This window comes from Triturus cristatus, chromosome 2_1 (assembly GCF_964204655.1).
Source record: "Triturus cristatus chromosome 2_1, aTriCri1.1, whole genome shotgun sequence".
Classification (NCBI taxonomy): domain Eukaryota; kingdom Metazoa; phylum Chordata; class Amphibia; order Caudata; family Salamandridae; genus Triturus; species Triturus cristatus.
The window spans coordinates 861,241,190-861,260,403 of record NC_140581.1 but is presented as its reverse complement, the minus strand read 5'-3'; the positions used below and the strand labels follow the sequence as shown (position 1 = coordinate 861,260,403).

At 44.3% G+C, this 19,214-nt stretch overlaps 1 protein-coding gene across 2 annotated transcripts in view; it reads left to right on the top strand.

Moving 5' to 3' along the window:
* Positions 1–19,214, top strand: part of DOCK8 (dedicator of cytokinesis 8) — a 567,196-nt gene that overhangs the window by 319,880 nt on the left and 228,102 nt on the right. The gene's annotated exons all lie outside the window — the stretch shown is intronic.

Below are 19,214 nucleotides of genomic sequence, written 5' to 3'. Positions count from 1 at the left end.
TGTTGCACCTGTAGCATCAGTGCAGCATCTGCTTTTTAGGTGTCAGACTGCTTATCGGTCACCTGTGGTCCGGTCCACAGTAGTGTTGAGAAATACAAAGGCCTACTTCCTGTCTCTGGATCTGCTACCTAAGCTTATGCACTGAAGTCCTTTCTGAAACCGGGCAGGCAACCACAGACAGAGGCTGCCTCTGGTGGCAAACAGAGTTCTCATGCACTTCAAACCAAGATGCCTGATGTTACTCTGGATGCCATACTGAAGGATATATTCACTATAGGCATCAAGATGGGAACATTTTGACTTTTGGCGGTGACATAAGTGCCTACAGTATGTAGAGAGACAGCTGTATTCACAACCAGATTTGGACGCAGAACTCTGGCACTTTAGGCTTAAGGCTACAGATTTGGAGAACAGCTCTCGGAGGGACAACATTCGCCTGTATGGTGTCCCAAGTAAATTTAGAAAGAAGACATGATCTATTTCATTCCTTTCCTTCTCAACCTGCTCAATCTGCAATTTCGAGACTTTGACTTTGAGAGAAAGCAGAGGTAAGACTTTGATGTCCCCGCAGTCCAGATAACCCGATACCTATCATTGGCACTCTATTATGCCATTAATATGTTCGTCCTATTCTGCAAGCTGTCAAAAACTTTGAGGGTACCTTCCTGTTGATGACCAGCCTATTTGCATTTAAGCTAATTGTTCCCTTTACACCTCTGTCAAAAGAGAGAAATCTTTTGCACATCCTCCCAAACTGTGAAAGGGAAACATTACGTTTTGGCCTCCTCGAACCGGAGGAGATGATTTTACGACTGATGGCAAAACCTCTGAATTCCCATACCCTGATGATTTGGCAAGATTTCTGTACACATTTGACTTTACGTCAATGGAAACATCCATCCCTCCCCAAGATGCAGTATTCACGTTTGAATCAGACAAACGTGAGGCACAGCACCCTATGCACCTTCGTCCTTATCAACTACTGGTCTTAATCTGGGGCATAACGGAGACCCCTGCTGCATGGGGTCCCAGGGTTTCTTGTTTTGTAGGGGACCCCTCACCCTCTAAGACATGTCATTGCAGAATGTGTGCAATGGCATGAAATAAGAAATAGTTAAATACTCAGGAAATCCACTCCTCTTTCCCGAGCAGGTCCCTGCAGTGTAGGGGGGGCAGAACCATTCAGGGGGCCCTTATAGAGCCCAAGACCAATGAACATCTGTGTAATCTGGGAGACACCGGGGTCCCTCATCACATTCTGCAGGGCAGCGCCTTCATTTTGCGTTAACCCACTGGTCTTTATCACAGGTGATCAGACCGCTATGGACTGACCAATGTGGTCAAGTCCAGAGGAGGAGGAGGAGATGGTGGTGGTGGTGGTGGTGGTGGAGGTGTTGTTGGTGGTGTGCTGCCTATGCTGTACCTGTTCTATGTGTGCATGAGGGGAAACGTGGACTCCTGCTAACTACATTGAAAAAGGTATGAATGCAATGCTGAACTTAATCTCAATCACTTGTAGCTGCCCAAAGCCACATTCCAGTCCAACGTTATTTTGTCCACCAAGCCGCTATAGACAGAGATGAGCCACATGTGCACTTGTTCTCCAATAGGAAAGTCCAGCCTGGATTGCCGACTAAGTCCCCTCCAGACAAGAACACTTTCAGAGGGGAGCACAAGCAACCTCAAACCGTTTTTTTGCTCTCTGGGCATCATCAGGGTGATGCAGTGTGAATCAAATATGACTGTGACCATTGGACCCTTTTTTAGGTAGATCTGTTGTGTTTGAGCATCTCGCCTAGATAAACAAAAAGTGATGAAATTGAGTGCTTGGATAAATCACTGCCTTGGGCAGGTACATGGGCCGCATTCAATCTCTTATTTCCTCAACATGTCACTTAAAACAGATGAAAGAAAGGAGTTATGGCAATGTGATGCCCCATCTAATAGCACGAAGAGAATAAAGTGGAGTAGCAATAAATATTCACATTAGAGTGCAAAAATTACTAAGGGCCTGATTACGACTTTGACAATCCTACAGCAGACGATGCAATGCGCCATTTATTGTTGGACCGCCAAAGCTGTGGTGTTGCTGCCCGCCAGATAAGGAGTTAAATCCTGGTTTGGCGGGTGGTCTAAGACGGCAGTCTGCCAGGTTCATTGAATAGCCTGACATGCAAACTACCGCTCTCAAAGCACTGACAGCACCTTCCTGCACAGTGCACTGCACCCCCAGGCCCAAATCTGGCAGGTTGCCATGCTGCCACCAGTTTCATGGCGGGTTCACTGCCATAAAAAGGGTGGTGAAATGGCAACTTGGAATATGCTCAGCGGTGCCAGCTGTAACACCGACAGCATATTCCTGCCAGTGAAAGACTGCCGGCCTAGCGGATCCTTGATCCCTGGCTGTGCTGGCAGTCTTGTGGCGGTCTGACAGCCGCAGCCTTAATACTGTGAGCAGTCCCGCAGTGTGGTAGTGGTTGGGTCCTATGGAACGCCATACTCATAATAAGGGCTGAATTATGGATCCACAATTTTGAACTCCCCTTTTGATGATAATGGTGTAATCTTAGCAGCCTACAATGAGATGGTAAAGAAGCTGAAGACCTTGTGATCTAAGCCCATCGGCCCCAAACCTGCCATGCTGGATGGAGGTAAGCGATGTGCAAGGGTTAACTGGTATGAGGAGGAATGCTTTAGAATGAAGGGAGTTGTTTCATCTGCCCAAGAAGTACAAAACCACGCAAGCCCACAAAGGAAATTGTTATTTTGAGAGTATAGGGGCGAATATAAACACCTTCTCAGAACTGAGAAACTACTGCACCACTTGTCTCTTTGGGAGGAATTGAAGGAGACCTTGCATGAAAAAAGTCCAAAACCTTCTGGTAACTGCTATCACCAGTGAAGGAGGGGTCAGTAAACATCATAGAAACCTACATTGGACCATCTGCATGGATCAGTCACTTTAGTAGCTTGTATAGTGCCAACCCCATAGTCCCTGTGCCAACATAATGTTGGCGTTGGGCCTTGTGTAATTGCTGTCCTGGTAACACAGATAGAAAGAGCTTTGAATTATATAAAAACACACAAGGCTCCAGGCCCTGATTTGGTGCCTATTTAGTTATATATCGTGAGGCGCCTCACCTCTGGGCCAGCATTCTCACCTAACTATTTAATTCAGCGCTTGCTGGTAATGCCATACCCACTTCATGTCATTCAGCTACTATTGCCCTCAGGAAAGGGGATTGGACTATCCCATGTATTTACTGCCCGATCTCCCTCCTGGGTGGCGCAGGTAAAATTGTAGGGAAAGTCCGTCTCAACCTCCTCCAGGGTTGGGTTGAAGCCCATAACAATATGACAGAAGTGCAAGCCAGTTTTAGGCCTTGTATAGGGACCATCGACCAGGCTCTCTGATTATATATGATCTTTAATAAATTTAAGGTGGTGAGGAAGTCATCACTGCATTTAATATTTGTAGACAAGAAAGTAACTTTTCATTTAGTCGACAAAGAGAAGCTGTGGAGATCTCTGGAAGACTTAGGAGTTGATTTCTCCCTAATAATGGCCATAAGAGCTTTACACTCCAGTAACACGGCTAAAGTATGGCATGGTCCAGGTGGGGAGTGTGCTGAACCCTTCCTGGTCACAAAAGGTGTCCACCAAGGGTGTGCACCTACACCCTTACTTTGTAGTTTCTTTTTAAATGAGGTCGCGGATTATTTGATGGAAGATCCTTCGGACGTTCCCACTATTGCCGGGAAGAGGGTTCCGATATTACTACACGCGGATGACGCAGTATTGATGGCGCAAACAGAAAACACCGCCCATAGCTTATTAAAATGCCTTGAGGAATATTGCAACAAGAAGTCAATTATTATAGATGGAATCAAAACAGAGAGTATGGTACTGAGGCCCTCTTCCAGTTTTAAGCTAAAGTATTCGGTTGAAGATGTGCCCTTGGAAACCGTCAAGCAGTTTGATTACTTGGGAATTTGATTTTCCTAGAATTTGCACTGGAGCAGTCAAATACAGAAGGCAGCTTTAGTTCTGAGACAAATGGCAGGTGCAGTTGTAATGTTTAGGCATAAGGCCGGTGCCAGAAGCACTAGTGTCATTCTGAAAAAATATAAGCAAAGGACAGTGCGGCCTCACTGTATGGCGCTGAGCTATGGGGCATGCGAACGTCCGATCACTCAAAATAGCTGAGAATAATTTTTTAAGAGCTCTTCTGGCGCTTTGACCCCTCTAGTGGCGCCAATATCAGAAATTATATCCCTCAGGCACCCTGGGTTAGATTCATAAGAAATCCTAAGGCTGCAGTTTACCTGGAAACCCTAGAAGAATTTACAGCCAGTGGTATTTGCTGGTCATACCAATCACAGAAAATGTTAAATGAGCTTCAGATGGTGTCCCTGTGGGAAGCACTCAGTAGAGTCACCCAGGATACTGCACATCTGATTAAAGAACAGTGGGGCACATGCATCAACCTAATTACCGGTCGTAAACGGGCCGATTCGCAGAATAAGCTCCTTTGCGACCGGCAATTAGCCTTTTGGGATGCATCACGCCCAAAGCCATTCGCACAATAGGTAATCAAAAATTTGCGATCACCTATTTTGCAAATGCAGTTAGGGAATCACAATTTGCGATTCCCTAAATGCAATGCAGGAAGCATTCTCAGAATGTGACTTTGCATTTATTAATTGCAATTTATCATAAATTAACATAAACTTCAAGTTGATGGTAATTTGTAATTCCTTAGAATAATGCACAAAATTGCATTTTCTAAGTGCCATGTGGTGCACACACATGCCCTTGGGGCATGTGTGTGCGCCACATGTGCACACATGCCAATTTTGGGGGTGCATCAGGGTGGCCTTTTGACCCCCTAGCACCCTTGAAATTGCATGCGCAATTTGCGATGACCTTTTTGATAATCGCAAATTGCAAATGGTTTCCCATTCATTCCTTCGGCCCTCTAGGCCCATAGGAATGCATGGGAAAGCATTCCCTATTAGTGAATCGCAATTTGCGATTCGCTAATAGGGAATGTGTAGGAATCGCAATTTATTTAGTAATTCCTACGTGCATAAGGAATTGAGATTCCTAAATAGCGCTTCAGTAATAATCGCTATTAAGGAATCGCAATTCCTTATGTTGATGCATGTGCCCCAGTATCACTAATATATGCAGATAAAAAAATGCCTGGTGTTGAAACCAGGTTCTATCACTAGCAATTATTTCAGTAACACTTATAGCCCCCCGTGCTCCGAAAACCTGAATGTGTTGTATTCCGAAATGAAGTGAACATTGTATATAAAATTCAGCTGGGTATCCAACCGACCAGGGATTATTTCATTACAATCCATGTGCTCGCTGTTAGGCTTCTCCACTGTGATTGTAGCTTTGGAGGGATAGACAACCCAACCTACTATATTCCGTTTTGTAAGAAATCTGATGCCTCACCGCGACGATGGCTTCTCCGCCTTTTTAAACAGTACGGGGTTAGATGTGTTAAACCAGCCTTGGTGCTGTGACCTAACTCGGATGATATGTATGTGGGCAATTCTGAAGCATCATTTCTATGGGTTATGTGGCCTCGCCTGAGAGAGATGCCTACTACGTTAGGTATTAGCTTAACCAGATAGCCTTTGCTGATTAGACCATATTCCTTGATGTAACACGCTTCTAGCTCCTACTTAAATTGCATGGTTCCCCAACATCTGCCTGCACTGCACTTTTTCATAGTAGGTGTCTTGGTAGATTGTTTCTACCTGGAAGGAATACAACTACTAAATATTTTATGCAATTTAATTGATAGTGTTGTATATGTTTTAAGGCTGTAAGCCTCCCCAGCAAATGAGTACTTTTATTATCTTACTGCACTTGCACTTTTATATATCTGATGAATTTGCTGACTGATTTTCTTCGGAATGGAATGCCGTGTTTAGACACTATTTTGCTGTTAGCAGATTGCTCTGTTTATGTTTTTAGTCGATGTAGATTTGGTATGTCCAGTGTTCTCAAATCATCATTTTAAATGATTGCAAGGCTGACAGCTGAAACAATAAATAAAATAAATTGATAAAAAAAAACATACACAAATACTTAGGGGCTCATTATGATGGCGGAAGGACGCCACCACCGGGCCGGCCATGGCCGTCCTTCCGCCTTCACACAGGAAATTCCCACCGCCAAATTAGGATGGCGATGGGAATCCCAATGTGTCCGCAGCGGACGGAAAGTCCGTCCGCCGCGGTTCTGCAAGGCGGTCCTTTTCCGCCCGCCTTGCGGAACCAGAACACAGGGCAGCATTGCGGCAGTGCCTTGCAGGCACCGCCGTAGAGATTACGGAATGACTTTCCGCCTGTCTTTTTGCGACAGTCATCCCGCCACAAAAAGACAGGTGGAGGATGGAGTCGGGGGCCCATTGCGGGCCCCCTCTGTGTGGGGTGGGGGGTGCACTGGGGGGTACCCATGGTACCACCCTGCATTTCCATGCACCAAGTGGCAGGCACTGTGTGGTGCCTGCCACGTAGTGCAGGGAAATGCAGTGCAAGCACTTTAAACATTGCGTACGGTGCTGCAGCCAGCAGCACCGTCCACAATGTTAAAAGCCCAGGATGCGACCGCTAGTATGGTGGGCGCATCCTAATATGTGTGGTGGGACCCCCGCACATCTGGCAGGAGGTCCCAGCACTGCAACGATGGTGGGTGGACTGATGTCCACCCGCCATGGTAATGAGCCCCTAAGTTCTGACCTAATAAGAACAGTGAGGTGTAGCTTGAGTCGAATGGCACATGGTGCACACGACCCATATCTGAGCATGCCCTTTTCACATAAGGACTCTCACTTAGAAAAACAAAATGTGATGGATGTAACGCCTTAATTAATCTCAACCACTGGCAAATATTCAGGTGTGCATAAAAGATATGTGTAGAGGAACAAAGTAAAGAAAATTGAAGTTGTGATCCACTAGAGTCTGACGTGCAACTTGAATACCGGAAATTGTGTTTGATGCGGGTAGTAACAGGATGTGTGGACCACAGTGAAAATTTAAAGAGGTGTTGAAAGGGGATCAAGCACTGAAAAAGAGCAAAAAAAGTGCACGAAAGCTTGCTGATAGTTAAGGCTTCTCGTTTGCAAATGACAATACTTGACAAAACTATTTTTTACCATTAATTACTGAGCTCTTAAATCCTGCGTATATCCGATCTCCGGTGGTCCTCCTCTCCTGCCGCCTCGGCTTCCGATCCAGGTATCTCTGAGCGGCTTTAAGTACCTGGGGATATACGTTTCGCTGGATCCGGTGGCTCGCTATGAGCAGAATCTCCTGCGTCCGCTTCGGCGATTGCGAGAGGACACGGCCCGGTGGTGCAGGCTGCCCCTGTCCCCGCTGGGTCGGGCCGCGCTGTTCAAAATGATGTCCCTTCCCAGGTTCCTCTATGCACTCCAGAACTCCTTCGACGTCATCCCAGTGGCCTACTTTCGGGAGGTAGAGAGCCTGCAGAGGAGACTGGTGTGGGACGGGCGGGCGCGTATTGCTCTTGCTAAGCTTACTCTCCCCTGGTACGACGGGAGCATCGCGCTTCCCGACATTCGCAGGTATTATTGGGCCGCGCAGCTTTCGGCCATTAACCATGCCACGTATGCGCCTGGCCTGAATCCTGCGTATGAGATGGACAAGTTCCTGCTTCCCGGCGGGGACTATAACAGGGCGCTTTACTCCCGCTCGGCTGGCCGGGCCCTTACGGGTCCTACTAAGATTGCGGTGCGGACCTGGAGGGCTGCCACTGCGGCCACGGGCTGGAGTGAGCGACTGACATGTGCTACTCCTTTGTTTGCCTCCGAGCGCCTGGGAAGCCTCTGGACCACGAAGGGGTTTGACCAGTGGGATACGATTGGTATCAGCAAAGTGGGAGACCTGTGGCATAAGGGCGCGGTTAAGACTTTCGCGGCTCTTCAGGCCGAATATGAGCTTACGGACAGGGAGTTCTTCCGCTATGCCCAGGTTCGACACGCCCTGCTCTCGGTCTTTGGAGAGGGGACCAAGATCCCGGTTTCCTCGCCCCTCGAGGACCGCATACTTGACGGACATGTCCCTGACAGTACTATTTCTTTAATCTATAAGAAACTGATTAACCATCGGGCTGACCTCTTGGTGCGCCTTCGGGAGGCTTGGACGGGGGATGGGGTGGAATTGGACGACGAGGACTGGCAGTCTGCACTGTCGTCCCCCAAGGAGGTCGCCATTCCAGCCCGTCTCCGGTTGGTACAGCTTAAGATTCTTCACCGGGTGTATGTGACGGGTCCTCGCTTGGTCTCGATGGGATATTCCGACGATGGGCTCTGTAAGCGGGGTTGTGGGCTCAGCGCCACCTTTCTTCATATCCTGTGGGAGTGCCGCGAGGTGGCGGACTACTGGCGCCGGATACATACGGTTATGGGACAGGTCACTGGGGTTGTGCTGCTGCCGGAGGTGCGTCGCTGTGTCTTGAATGTGTGGGAGCCCAATGATTATAGCGCGGCTCAGATTCGGTGGGCGGCCCTGGGGAACATGATTGCCAAGAGAGATATAGCGCAGCTTTGGGGTGCCCAGCGGCCGCCCACCGTGTCAGTATGGAAGGAGAATATGGACTGGTGTATGTTCAGGGAGAAGACTGTGTATGTTGCCCGTGGTAAGCCGGGGGCATGGGGTAGAATCTGGGGGCAATGGAATGCATATCGCGGGGGTATCTGTACGCCCCCCCTGGTGGACACCGATATCGCCATGTCCCCCTGACCCTTGATGGTTCCGGGCACCTTTTGTAATGACTACATATGGACGTTCGTTTCCCTTGGCCCCCCCCCCGTCCCCAGCTTCCCGATACTCCTTCCTTTTGCGTGCTGCTTAATGGTCTGAACTGGGGTTCCCCGGAGGACGCCTGATCTGCGCTGTTTGTCTTTATGCCTCGCCTTTTGTTTTTCTTTTAGTTTTTTGTGTTTGTTGGATTTAAGTCTCCTGTTTCTTTGGACCTATCCGGAGTCACTACGGGGCCGAGCCCCGGGACCCGACTGCAGCTTTGATAAATGTATATTTCATTCTGTATTTAGCGGCCGGCCCTGGTGGTTGTAGGCCCGTGCTTGTAATCGAATTATTGTACAATAAAAACTTTAAAAAAAAAAAAAAAAAAAAAAAATAATAATTCTATTAGACCATAAAAAAAAAAAAAAAAAATTACTGAGCTCTTTTCTTAGCCTCTTTTTTAGGGTTTATTATAATTACAGAAATAAGCAGGTTATTATTATTAACATTTGAAACTCAAAATGAAATTTGCACACTATTTTGGGGATTTAACCGTAGGAGATCAGTGGTCTCCTTCATTCATTTGTATTTATATTTTATTTTTAAAGACAGGGTCATATACACTTGATGAAGGGACAATGGCATCCTAAAATGCACTAAGGCTAATTTCTACGCTTGAAGTTATTCCAAATATCTCATGAATGGAAATGTAACATAAGCTTTATTAGACGATTGGAATGTTGGAAGCTCCATTGAAAACAATGGAGTGCTCCGGGCTTATAGTGGCTGGTATAAGCCCGGAGCTCCAACATTCCAATGTTTATTTGTTCACAGCTCTGGCTGTGAACAAATGCTTCAGGGAGCATGAGGGGATTTGAATCCCCTCGCTCTCCCTGAAGGCTTTGGTTTATTTGTTAGAACATTCTGCCCTCTAGTGGCAGAATGTTCTAATAGCCTTATAGCCCTTCGTAGCAGGGCTATAACGGTTATTAAAGTCCCGCTGCTTTGTTAAAGTCCCTCGCCATTGGTTCGGGCCTTTAACGATACAGCGGGCCTTTAATAGGCGGTATAGCCCACTACGGCGGGCAATAAGGCTATATTAAAGGAACAATTTAGTCAAGTATTTGTAAATGTAATACATGAGCGCCTGCAATCTCTGTATTAAAGCCAGCTTCAGAGTCCCATATCACAGCCGATATGTGGCATCTCGGTTCACTTGTAATAGCGATGTGGTGTAGCTGCTTAACTGTGATAATTTATTAGAGTTGAATTGTGACATCATATTGTCCTCTGACATTGACAGCAGCCAAGATGAAAGACAGATCACAGAGCACAATTACAGCTGCAGTTAAAACTAGATAAAGCACAAATTTGCTTTTCCTAAAAATGAGCAGTGATCAGCAGAAAGGAAATATTTACAGCAGCAGCTTTATTTTTTCCTCACTGTAGTTTATTGAAGGAAAGATAGATTCTCTCTGCATGTGTCTACACATTCTAAGGTACAGCTCTATTTTAATCTGACTTACATTAAACTGATTCTAATAACTAGATTCAACAAATGATTATTTGTTTTTTTTGGAGTGTATAATTGAGCATTACAGATTTCCCTTTTATTGTTCATGTCAACCATAAGTACTATCGCCTTCATGTGAAAGAGCAAGATACCAAGGATTTAAGCAGTTTGTGAGCATGTACTATAAGGAGTAAAATACCCTCTGTCATACATTAAAAGCATATTCCAAGTCACCTTAAAGTTCCATGCCATTTTAAAGGAACTATGGCATATTCTTTGTTTATCTATAGGTCACAAAACCCCTTGGTGATTTGCAATGTTCCTATAATGTACGGCAGGGACTTATGTAGGTTCCTATGTTTGTGGTTATGTGTATATGTACTGACAGGATATTTGTAACAGACCTGAAGCACTCACACTTCATCATAGCAATAATTTGCTTGCTTTTCAATGTCGCCAATGTACTGTTATGATCACTACACATCAGGTACAAGATTCCACACCCAGTATCTTCAAAATAGATCTTGAAAGGTCGATTTCAAAGTTTACAAGTTAACTACAGATTATGTCAATGGGTTTGTTTTAGTTTCAGTCCATACCAGTATGTTTCATTGATGTTCTGATAACCTGGCTCTCTGTCCTGCCTTCACTGATCTATTATGACAAGGTCTGCCGTGACACTGACACCACGCATTCCAATCCACAAAATCTTCTTTTGCTTTGTCCCTGATTCAAAGTGGATGCTCTCACCTGTGGTTCTCGCTTCGCTCCTGGCCCAGGCTACGCCACGCCCAATCTACTCTGAAAACAGCTGGAAGCCACCGGTTCATAATGGTTTCAACCTCGCCCAAACATTTGCATTACCTAGCTTGCTTTGCCTTCCTAGCCCCACGTCTTTCCCCCACACACTGCCCTACCCTAGAAAACTAGACCCAATGTTATGTCTCTCAGGTGCTAGGTACCTGTATACTATAACTAGCAGTACATTTGTTCCTCTTGATCGTTCTTGTACTCTGCAATATTGAGGTGTAAGTTGACAGCAATCAATTAAGCGATTTGCCAAGACAAAATGCAGTGCCGGCTGTAGGGCAGTGCGACCTCTGCCACTCCACCGGGTGCTGACTTCCAGGGGTGCCCTGTTTGCAAGTATATTATAGTTTTAAAGCATCTGCTGCCGCGTTCCTTTCCTCCAGCAATTTCCAGGCAACAAAAAAAATGTAAAGATAACTCCTGTGATTAAAGTTCTTCCTGGAGAGAGAGAGGAGTTTTGTCCATTTGAGGTTCTAACTCACAAAAAAGTAGCATAGAGGGTTAATATGCCTGCTGCAAAGCACGTGTGCCATGCAGATTACAAAGTGCTTATAATGTAAATAGGTCAGTGGGTTACTGCTTTTAAAAGAGACATCCTTTTTTTGTTACTTGCAATTTATAAGTTAAAATCCTAATATAGAACAGTGAGCTATTTCCTTTCATCATAGAACTGCATGCACACTGCAAAGTATAGATCAGAGCATAGATTAATGTTGCAAAAAGGTTTAATTTGGGTAGAATTCGATTCTTATTATTAGTTCATTTTTAAATTCTGAGTGTGTGCTTCTCTAGATCAAGCACTCTTAAACTATATTGCTTACCAGAATAGAGGATATGTCACTCTTACAACTTGTAAGCCTCTGTCTTATGTAACACTTCCTATACCTTGATTTATAAACGTTTGATTGATTGTCTCTGTGTACTGTGTGTGTAATGCAAAGTGCTCTGACACCCTACACTGGTATGAGTGGCGCTATATAACTAATTAAATGCATCTGAGAGAGAGTGGTTGAGGAGACCTGAGGGGCACTGTTAAAGGGTGGTAGTGAGGGAATCCATGGTGAAGGTGGCCATTGGGGGGCGCCAAAAACATTGTCGCACAGGACACCTGACAACAAGGACGTGCTACACCTATATTGAACAAATAGAAATATATATATTTTTTTAACTTTCAAAAGCCTTTAATAAATATAATTTTACAAAAGAAGGCATCCTGTTTGAGTGGCTGTAGTTATGGAGCAGCAATAACAGATGTTAGTAGAACGAGGTTGCATGTTCCTCTAAAGTTGAAGTAATCTTTGTTTTGAGAACATAAAAAACAAAAACTGTTTTGTCTTAACTTCAAGGAGCAGCTATTTTAAAAGCAATAAACTTTGTCTTAGTTAGTATAATGTTTGTATTCGATATGAACATCAGCATCCCAAACTATTTTTGGCATTAGGAGGATGAGCAGGGCAGAAGGGCGCCTCGGTGCTTGAATACATGGGCTGAGATAATTTAGCTAGACTTCCCTGATAAAAAAAGGCATTTATTGTCCCGCCCACCCCGGCTCCGTGCGTGCAGTACCAAACTCCTTAAATCCGCACCCTCGGAATGCAAGCGAGTTGAAGGTTTAGCAGCGTCCCTTACTGTACCTTGAACTTTCCCTTCCTTGGCACAGAAACAGTGCAGTCTTATTCTTCAGAGCCAAACGTTTACCAGGCACGAGGGAGCAGATACAGTCACTCGGTCTTCAGCATACCACTGATAGGCCAGGAATCTCTTCTGGACGTGTGGGGTGACGCTTATTGACGAGGTGCGTCAGAACCAATCTTATAAAATCTGTATTTCCAGTCCCAGAATCAGCTTTACGTGAACAAGAGCCACAGCGGTTTTTTTTCAGATTTTCTGGGAAATGTGTCTTAGTGACCTTTTCAGCTTGCAGAGTAGTGCGATTGGATGTTGCACCAAGGGCTTTAAGTGGGATGAAAAACCTGGGGGGGGGTCTATCAAAGGGGCGTGGCTAGTTTGATTAAGGGCGTGGCTTAAAACACGTGAGCTAAAAATATGTGCATAGCATAGTGTGCCGCCCGACTTGTATTTTGCTGTTTCCTTCATTGCATCCAGATATATGATACAACAAGTAACATGGCACCTACAAGTCATGACTATTGGCTTTGTCAATGGTTGTTAGTTGCATAAGATAGATAAGCAGCAACTATGGCTTGTATATAATATTGAAAAAGCTTCCACTTAAAGCCCTGGTGACACCACGACAATGTTGCTGCTCGTGAGTTTCAAAAAGAGAAGGGACATCCAGAGAGAAAATTACTCTTCAAAGGATTTCCCTTCCTCTATAATGCTCACCTGGCATGACCTCACTAGTGAGAAGTGAGCAGTGTGAGCACGCATATCATTTGAACTGCACTGCATGCAAACTGCATGGTACAATTTAGTAAGTTATGTTTTTCCCCAGTCTTTCATTAACCTGATGTTGCTAAAAAAAATGTTTGTTTGGGTAGAAATACATTTTTATTATTAAAGTTAACACTAAGCACTGTATTATGTTCTGAATCCTGAGTTTGTGCTTCTCCAGACCAAGCGCTCTTAACAAATGGTTAACAGTATGGATGACAAGTGAATCTTGCACCTTGTAGTCTCCTGTGCCTTATGCAACATGTTCTATACACTGATTTACACACATATGATTCATTATCTCTGTATGTGTGTGGTGTAAAGTGCTCTGACACCCTACAATAGTATGAGAGATGCCATACTACAAATGAAATACCTGTGACAGAGGGGCTATGGAGAGATAAGAGGCCCTGTTGGAAGGTGATAGTGAGGGAATCATTAAAGAGCCCTCACAAAGATTGTCATATCCTGGTGCACAGTAAGGTCATCATTTACTATGCTTTAAAAGCTAATACAATTCAATATATATTGACAAATGTTATTAACCCAATATTCTTGGGGGGAGAGCCCTCGCCCCCCCCCCCCCCAATTAGGCTCCTTTGTAGTGGTCAGGCTCACTCGCTGCACTTGGTGTGCACCGTACAGGGACTGGTCTGACACCATTTGCCAGGGGTGCTATGGATTTCCAGCCCAGCCATGGCAGGAGCAGGAGACTGGTGCCACAAAATAAAGCCAAAGCTTGAAAAGTTAGTCGCTGAGCTGCAGCACCAACCTTCCCATTAAAAGTTTTGGCTTTTTACACATTTTTCAATATATAATAATAAAATCTTTAGTAATTCGAATATTTGTTCGGTGAGCAGATTATGTATTTTTTGCAAATTACTGTTTTAATGTTTGAAATTTAAATAGTACAAATTGCTTGGGTGGTCCCTGGCTTCCAGTAGTGACTAAAAGGGGGTTCTCAGGAGTCAAAAGTTTGAGAACCACTGATCTAGAGGAAACATGTAAATTCAACTTTTAATCACACATGGCATGATTTATGAGTGTAAATTCACATTTTGCATTACCAAAATGTGGATTTTCATTTGGAACTCTAGGTATTTATACATAATATTCCACCAATTTGGTGTTAAGTCATATGGGAGTAAATCTACTCCTGTAGGCTTTTAACAGAAGGGATGCTCAGGAATGCTTGCGCCCAGCCTCATTTATTGGTCTGTTCCTACCCTGGAAATGGCTGGAGACTTGCCAAGGGCAATAATAAATTATTTTGCACCAAGTAACTGAGAAGGAAACACCCACAAAGTTGCTGGAGTGTCGAGGAAGAGGTTTCTCAAGGGAGAAATATATATAGAACGTTAGCAGGTGCATTTGAACTTGGTCGGTGATGTTTGTGTGAACAAACATACATGTGAATAGAAATTATGTGGAAAAGGAAGTCATAGGGACGGGATTGAGGAGTACTCCACAGAGAACTGTTTCATTTATAGCTTCAAGGAGCATATTCGGCAAACCTTTTGAATTCCAAAACAGTCAGAAATGGTCCTAAAATTATAAGGAAACCTACCATAGTAACTTTTTATCTGTTTGTTTGTTTGTGAATCAGACCCACATAGTTTTCATTGTTCTTTTGTTTCATGTGTACATTTTCTGCATTTGATGACAACAGTTTTTCAGGTAGCGACAGCTGCTTCTCATTTTCACACTTTTTAAGACTGTCTCAAACCTTCTCAGAGCCAACCTAATTGTGGATGGTAGTTGCCACCATTTTAGAGTGATATTGCTTCCTCTAATGGCAATTGTAAGTGGTAATGCGTTTATCACCAGCAATGATGTGCTCACCGGCGACAACCCAGTAGTATGGCTGTGCCACGGTTCAGATGTTCCTGTTCAGCAAGGGACACCATGTTACCACTGGCACTAATTATAATTATAAATTATAAAATTAGAAGTTAACTGGAAATAAGGTATACATGCCTGACAAGCAGGCTTATGCAAAATGCTATTGTTTATGTTTTTTTAAACATGTTACTGAATTTTTTAGTGCTGTGGTGTTTGTGTGGTTCATAACAGGAGAGGGACACCGTTTCCAATTAAGGAGTGTAGCCCACCCTGCTGGGAGGATGGCTAGGGATTCCAGTGAGAAACGTTATTCATTGAGTCACTAATAATCACACTTCCCTGCAGGAGGAGAGGTAGCAATGTTTACAAATAGAAGAACATGAAAGTGCTGCCACACGTGGCCAGAGTCTGTCACATGGTGAGCCACACTTCATGTTTCCATGATTAAGGAAGTTGGTAGATCTTAACTGAATGCTTTTCCAAACAACAGGTTAGATTGTGTATGGCATCTCGGGTGGTGATGGCTGTGGCACAGAAGTCAGGTGAAGCACTTGAGATAGAAATCTAACCTCGGTGACCAAGCGAATGTTAAAATGTCATCGTTTTTTTATGGATCCAGAACAACAGATTACAATTCAAAGTTATACCTAATTATTGTGGTTGTGGTGTAATTGCTGAGTAGTTAAATGATGGAGGCTTTGCTACACCCTGGAGGAATAGATTAAATACATATATATGTTTAATGAACAATTGGCAGCTTGAGCAAGTATCAAGAGTCAAATCTCCTAAATGCCACTGATGTGGCCTAGTTTCTGTTAGAATGAGCGCTGACACATTTATGGTTGCAGTTTTCTGGTAACCAGTAACATGAAACAGAACAGTTGATTGGCCAACAAGTTCCAAAAGCAATGGGTGATTAGGAGTCGAGTCCATATCCATCATGCAATGAAAATTCCAGAACTGCGTGTCAAGGGACCCTCATAGAATGGGAGAGGTGTGGCACAGCGGCCAGAGCTGCTGACTCTGTTACGTGGGGATTATGGTTTCATCTCTGGTGGCAGCTCAGCTCAGCTCAGCATCATGCAACTCTGGGCAATAGTTCACTTAATCTCCACAAAAGCCCCCAGTGCCTTGAAACCTCAAGGGGTGATATGTTCGCACTTTACAAATATGGAATATTATTATTATCATAGAACAGACAGTGCTACAAACCATATTAATAGTAGACTGTGTGCTGTACGAATGCCAACAACAAAGCATACCATTATATATGTAAAAACTGTTGTGTCTGTCTCGAAGTCTCATTTTCAGTCAAATCTCTAAACTATTCTAACATTGAGGTAAGCCCTCCTTTTGCAGGGGTTTCATGGTTTCCTGGAAAAAATACTAGCAGGATTTTCTTTTGGTTTAAATAAAGCCTGAGACAGCCTTATACAACGGTGGGTATGAAATTCCACTTTTCTAGCAAATTATTCTGTCACAACAGTATAGATCACACACATTTCCTAAATAGAGATTCCAAGTGGCTGATGAGTGACACCCTGCAGTGGCACAATGTTCTCTTGAACATGCAGAAACAGCAGTGTGAAGATTTCCATTAACTGATCCCTGCTACCAGATGAGACCAACAGCAACGCTCACTCACCCAGCTTCGTTAGACTACAGGGCATTCAACCTTATAATTACCAGGCCACACTGACACCACACTGCTGTAGGTCAAGGTGAACATTCAAAAGCGCACAAGAATCAGATTCCTGTCTCCTTCAAGACATGGAGAACTCAATGTGGAACAACTCGCTGTTCCTCAAAGAGATAGACATACATCCTTCTAGGTGTCAAAATTCCCACTCCTGGTTCACATCTGTCAATCAAGGGGATAAGCAATTAAATATCCGGATACCGTGCCGTCTCATTCAAAGAATTTTGGCAGTGCAAAGAGCACTACAGCCTACACTAGCCTACTAGATCAACCTATATATGGTCTTTCAGGAAAGAAATCAAGATGGCTAAAACCAGTGGACAGAATTATGCCAGCTTTAGTAGAATGGCCACATTCCTCAGGCTATAAAACTACCTTATTTAATATCAATGTGTCAGGTGCAGAGCACTGTTAATGCCCCCTGCATATTAGGGGAAACATTGCTGGTTCCCTTAGCTGGGATGCTGTTGGTCCCATCCAGCTTTGAAACCAAGACAGAACCTGTGACTCAAGGACCTGTGCCAGAGTGAGATCATGGAGGCAAGGAGGCAAGATTAGTTTGGGTATGCAATGTTTGCGTATATTACATGTCACAGGAAAATGGGGGATTTAGGCACTAGGTCGCCAGCATTAATCAAAGCTTCACATAGTTCCCCTGCCAGGCATGGTTGCACCCCACCCACTCCAGTCAATCATTTTATTTGGACTTTTCCATGAGATTAATAAATACTCACTTGCTGTGCATGGTCCTTTGTTTTTTTTCCCGGGCATTCATTGTGGCCACAGGATGGACCCACCCAGCAGTCATTGTTCGTGCCACCAATTTGCTGAAAGTAGCAATTGAGGCTTTCGTTCTTAGATGGAGAAGCAAGGCCCAGTGTGCATTTTATTTCAGCTTGGGGGTTATGGAACCCCAAGACCACCCTCTCCCACATTGGTAGCCATAGTTGCCATCACTAGCTGGAGGCACTTCTAAGAAACTCAGGCAAGATTCACGATAGATTTGTGGTGGCAACAAAGTTTTGTGAGTTGCACATTCCCTGCTGACAGAGTGTAATATACCGGTCATGTCAGAGAAACCTCAGCTTCTCATATCCTTCAGGGGCAGAACAATTGACTACTAAAAAACTGAGTAATAGTAATAGCTCTTATTCACAATGCTTGGAGACTAAGGCCCCTATTACGAGTTCTTTGTTACCTCTGCAGTAAATTGCCAGATACCAGGTGGTAACCTCGTGGGAGAGATTACATGTTGTGTTCTCCAGAATGGTGAATAACTTGCAGAATTTGGAATACCGATTCCAATTCTTCATGTGTTCCCCCTTCTGGGGGAAACAATGGGCAAAAATCTGCAAACATGTACCACCTGCTTGGGGCTTTTCATTTTTGCCCAAGGGAAGGTGGAAAGGACCATGAAAGAGTGTCTTCTGCTCACCCATGCTGAAATATGCAGGTGGGACCAGAAGCAGCCTGCAGCACCTGCATTTCTGCTGATGGTTCCGGGTCAGGTATCTCCAGGCCCTTAATTATTGGGTCCAGTGTTTGAATACCTCATAATTAAGGGCCAGAGGCTCTGCAAATCCTGTACTTAGCCAGAGTGATATCCCCACGAGGCAACTCTTATTAAGGCTCTTAAAGCTGTGAAAATAAGTGATGTGTAGAAATATAATTTATTATCATCACAGATGGAATTTGCAGCAAAAAAATGTTAACTTGACCAATGTAGAGATAACCCAAGAACTGATGTCCAATGCAAACAACACCAAACCCTCCATTACCATCAAATGAGCTTGTATCAACACGGCTGGATAAGTGCCAACTAAAAGGTATGTTTTTGTCAAAAGTTCCTGTGTCTTACGACATAACCCTGACATGCCAGCAGAGCAAGGGCAGCCTGTCCCAACACTGTTCCAGTTTTATATGTGTAGTTTGTGTATTCATTGTTAAAGCAGGCTTGACCTCACGTAATGATGGCCTTTATACAAGACTCAATGGCGTCTTATGGCCAATCAGGTCACTTATGTGTTCATCAGTTAAGCATGTATGTACCAGAGAGCTGAATTTAGATGTTTGGATAGTGACTGTGTCACAGTATAAGAGTCATGACCCGTGACAACATGTATTACAATTTTGGCCATGTTTGGGTACGTTATAGCGCATTAAGCAACAT